This window comes from Amblyraja radiata, unplaced genomic scaffold (assembly GCF_010909765.2).
Source record: "Amblyraja radiata isolate CabotCenter1 unplaced genomic scaffold, sAmbRad1.1.pri S139, whole genome shotgun sequence".
Lineage (NCBI taxonomy): Eukaryota > Metazoa > Chordata > Chondrichthyes > Rajiformes > Rajidae > Amblyraja > Amblyraja radiata.
In genome coordinates, this window is record NW_022630125.1 from 310,459 (window position 1) to 315,530 (window position 5,072).

At 61.5% G+C, this 5,072-nt stretch overlaps 1 long non-coding RNA gene across 1 annotated transcript; it reads right to left on the bottom strand.

The window, feature by feature from the left end:
• Positions 1 to 2,921: 2,921 nt before the first annotated feature.
• Positions 2,922 to 4,792, bottom strand: LOC116969271. The gene is made up of 4 exons (XR_004410705.1): positions 4,761 to 4,792; positions 4,033 to 4,062; positions 3,634 to 3,681; positions 2,922 to 3,007 (listed from the first exon to the last, which is right to left on the bottom strand). It is a non-coding gene; the product is annotated as an uncharacterized LOC116969271 (long non-coding RNA).
• Between the last annotated feature and the right edge of the window lie 280 nt (positions 4,793 to 5,072).

A 5,072-nucleotide genomic window follows, 5' to 3' on the forward strand; every position in this document is an offset into this window, starting at 1 on the left:
CAGGAAACCCTTGACTGATGAGGGTAGCGGAGTGAATGCAGGTGTAACATGATTACATCAGGGAGGAATGTGGAGAGTATCAACTATCTGGAGACGCGGCAGGTGTGACGGGAGCCGCCCCCCCCCCCCCTCACACGGACACCTCCTGGCCGTTATTGCTGTTGATGAAAACCACGGATGAGGGAAGGGTCCAGGATGTCACGGGCAGGGATCCAGCTGCTCTCCTCTGGTCCGTTATCCTCCCAGTCAATCAGGTAGTGGATCCCTCTGCCACGCCGCCGGGACTACAGCAGCCGTTTCACCGTGTACACGGGGCCACCGGCAATGATGCGGGCTGGCGGAGGTAGCACAGGAGCGGGACACAGGGAGCTGGAAGATTCACGTTTAACCCGGGATACATGGAGGTGGGGTGAATACACACAGACCGGGGCAGTCTAAAGCAGACAGCAGAGCGGTTGATGACTCTGAGACCAATGAATGGACCAATAAACCGGGGCGCCAACTTACTGGACTCAACGCGGAGGACGAGGTCTCGGGTGGACAGGCAGACCCTCTGCCCGGGGCGGTAGCGAGGGGCAGGGGTCCGGTGATGATCCGCCCGCCGTCTATACCTGGAAGCGGTGAGGATCAGGGCAGAACGGGCCTCCCTCCAGGTCTGACGACAGCGGCGCACAAACCGCTGGGCAGAGGAAACGGAGACCTTCTCCTCTTGGTCTGGGAACAGAGATGGCTGGTAACCTTGGGAGCAGTAGGATGGAGACAGACCGGTGGCAGAACTGGGCCGGGAATTGTGGACATATTCAATCCACACCAACTTACTGGACCAGGAGGTAGGATTGGCGGACACCGGGCAACGTAGAGTGGTCTCTGGGTCCTGGTTGTCTCTCTCCGGCTGGCCATTAGATTGTGGATGGAACATAGACGTAGAAACATAGACAATAGGTACGCGAGAGGCCATTCGGCCCTTCGAGCCTGCACCGCCATTCAATATGATCATCCAGTTTGATCATCCAACTCAGTATCCTGTACCTGCCTTCTCTCCATACCCCCTGATCCCTTTAGCCACAAGGGCCACATCTAACTCCCTCTTAAATATAGCCAATGAACTGGCCTCAACTACCTTCTGTGGCAGAGAATTCCACAGATTCACAACTCTCTGTGTAAAAAATGATTTTCTCATCTCGGTCCTAAAAAACTTCCCTCTTATCCTTAAACTGTGACCCATAGTTCTGGACTTCCCCAACATCGGGAACAATCTTCCTGCCTCTAGCCTGTCCAACCCCTTAAAAATTTTGTAAGTTTCTATCAGATCCCCGCTCAATCTTCTAAATTCTAGCGAGTACAAGCCGAGTCTATCCAGTCTTTCTTCATATGAAAGTCCTGCCAACCCAGATGAGGGGCTGACGGAGGAGCCAACCAGGGAGCAGAAAGCTTTCCAGATACAAGACCGAAGATAGACACAAAATGCTAGAGTAACTGATCCGTTCAAGCAGCGTCTGTGGAGAGAAGGAATGACGGTCGCTTCGGGTCGACACCGTCTGAAGAAGAGTCTCGACCCGAAACATCACCCATTCCTTCTCTCCAGAGATGCTGCCTGGCCCGCTAAGTTAAGGGCTTGTCCCACGAGCATGCGACTGCATGCGGCTAACGCGACCTAACGTGGTCGCTTGAGCCGTACGGTGTCGCGGGGCCGGTCCTACTTCGATCGCTGGAGCCGTAGGGAATTGTGCGGAGCTGGTCCCGACATCCGAAACACTGACACTGTCCAAAAACCCCGCGCGCGATCGGCCTGCCGGCCCGCAGCGTCTTGACGGCGTACGCAGCGTCTTGGCGGCGTACGCCTAGCGCGTGGCGTTGCGCGATGACGTAACGCTCGACACCGTGGGACGTCCAAATCCAGTCGGCCCACCTCCTGCCCAGCTGATTGGTGAGGATGACGTCGGCACCAGCTCAAGACGGCTCCGCGGTTGGAAGTGGGACCGGCCCCGCGAGGATGTCCCGGAACCTTCTCCACTCCCTCCCCCGGCGTGTCCACACTGCCCCCATCCCCCTCCCAATGCCCGTGATCCCTCAGCCCCCCAATCCGTGACCCCCACTCTCCCAACTTCCGTGACCCCCCACACCTCAACCCCCAATCCCAGTGTCCCCACGCACCCCCCAACCCCAGTGACTCCCCATCCCCCAATCCCCGTGACCCCCCACCCCACAATCCCAGTGACTCCCAACCCCCCAAACCCAGTGACCCCCCACCCCCCAATCCCAGTGACCCCCCACCCCCCCAATCCCAGTAACCCCCACCCCCCAATCTCTGTGACCCCCCCACCCCTCAAACCCCGTGACACCCCCACCCCAGTGACCCCCCACCCCCCAATCCCAGTGACCCCCAATCCCCAAACCCCGTGACCCCCCCACCGCCAATCCCCGTGACGCTCCCACGCCTCAATCCCCGTGACCGCCCCCCCCCCCACCACCACCACAAGCAGCCACGGACAAACAGCTGGAGAACACATTGGATTTTATTAAACATTTATGTGGCGACAATGAAGCAGAATACGCCTCCCAGCAAATAATCACATTCCCTGCCCCCCCCCCCCCCCCCCCCACAGTCCACGGGTGGATGTGACGTCACAAGGCCAGGAACCCCCCCACTCCGCCCCCCGAGCGGCTCCGGGCCTCGGGTCAACCAGCGCTGCAACGCTCCAGGTGTGATTCATTCCCTCCAGATGTTGATCGGGACTGTTCCCCCCTGAACCCCGTCATTGCAGGAACATTATGGGCAGCAGCAGCCCCCCCCCCCCCCCCCCCACAGTGCATTCAGTAAATGAGCAGCGACCTACAGAGCGAAGCGTAAAGTCCAAATCACCAAATCAGCTGTAGTTGCGCTCATTGCTCACCCCCCACCCCCCGCCATTACATCCCCCCCCCCCCCAACAGCAGAAACCCCGCCAACTTGTCCCGCTCTCCACCGACGCTCCTGTACCGGCGGCGGCGGCGGCACACGGCGGCCCTGGGGGAGACAGACAGACAGAGAGAGAGTTGGTTACAGAGCGACACAAGCCCACCCGTGTAGCAATAGTACTGACCCCCGCCCCCTGCCGGCAATACACTCCCCCAGCATCACAGGACAGTACAGCACAACAGCAGGCCCTTCGGCCCTCACTGGCTGTGCCGACCATGCTGCCGACACCAACTATCTGTCTGCGCGTCCCCCCCCCCTCCCCGCATGTCCACGTGTCCGTCCACAAGTCTCTTTTATGTCACTGTCGTGTCTATGTCGCCCGTCCCCCATCCCCATCAATTATCAGCAATAAAACCACCCCCCCCCCCGGGAATAACTGCGCCCCCCGGAAATACCCACCCCTCCCCTCACTGGATATAATACCCACCCCCCCCCCCCCAACACACACACCGCTGGCATAAACCTTCCCCAAACCCCCACGCCACCACATACGCACAAACGGTAGCCCCTCCCCTCGCAACGGGGCATTACACCCACAGCTCCCCCGCCGCGATTACCACCCCCCTTCCCCGGTGATAAACCCCCCCATCCACCGGGAATTATACCCACTGCCCCCCTCTCTCCAGCAGAATAAACGCCACCCCACAGGGTTTGCGGGGGGTCCCAGTTCCTACCTCAGGCTGGAGCAGAGGAGTTTGATGAGTTTTCCCCGCGCTCCGAGGCTGCGGAGGGAAGGAGCGACGTTACACGTCAACTGGCGACGCCGTGGGTGCAGTGAGGCGCGGACAGACGGACACGCGAACACACACGAGCACGGGGACACAGGGACTCGCACGGCCACGTACATGTGGCGGGGACGCGCACAGACGGTCACAGCGCAGACACGTGTACAGATACGCAAGGGTCACGCTGACGCGCACAAAAATACACGGACACACACGGACACGCACAGACACACACGGACACGCGCACACACACGGGCGCGCGCAGACACAGACGGACACGCGCACATACACGCACGGACACGCGCACAGACACGCACGGACACGCGCAGACATAGACCCAGTACTGACTCTTGGTGGCCTTGTAGCCGCTCTTCCCCGCTGTAAAACACAGAGACAGTTGTCAACCCTCAGCTCTCAACCCAATCACACAGCGGACACGGGCTGGGCTGTGACCGGGAAGAGTGGGATAAGAGCTGGGCCGGGTACCCACACCTGCCCCCCCACACACACCCACCCCCACACCGGCCCCCTCACCCACACCAGCCCCACACCCACACCGTCCCCCTCACCCACACCGGCCCCCACACCCACACCGGCCCCCACACCCACACCGGTCCCCACACCGGCCCCCACACCGGCCTCCACACAGGCCCCCAACCCCCACACCGGCCCCCACACCGGCTCCCACCCCCACACCGGCCCCCACTCCCACACCGGTCCCCAATCCCACACCGGCCCCCACACCCACACCGGCCCCCACACCCACACCGGCCCCCACCTCCACACCGGTCCCCACACCCACACCGGCCACACACTCACACCGGCCCCCACACCCACGCCGGCCCCCAACCCCACACCGGCCCCCACATCCACACCGGCCCCCACACCGGCCCCCACACCCACACCGGCCCCCCAACGTTCTGGGGAGGGAGCGGGGAGGAGACGGGACACAGAGGAACAACGTGACGTCTTGTATCAGAAGAGGCGGGGTTCGGGGGCAGGTTGAGGGGCATGGGTGGGGGTAAGGGTGGGGTTGAGGAGTGGACGCCCCTCCACTGTCTCACCCCCACTCCTACCTTGTTTCTTCTTCAAGTAGAGGTCTCCCCCCCACGAGCGCAGCTCCCGCCAGCACCAGGACAACGATTCCAGTACAATGTTCATCACGTTGCTGCCCGACTTGCGGACTGTCCCAGATTCACAAACACAGGCGGATGAGAGACAGAGACCGGATCCCGGATCCCCCTCCCCAATCTCTCCTTCCCCTAGCCTCACTCACCCCCACTCCCCCTTCTCTCCCCCTCCTCTCCCTCCCGTGCTGCTTCCCTCCTCACCCACCTGCCCTGTGCACTACCCCACCCCTCCTCACCAACTCTCCCACCCTCCCCCAT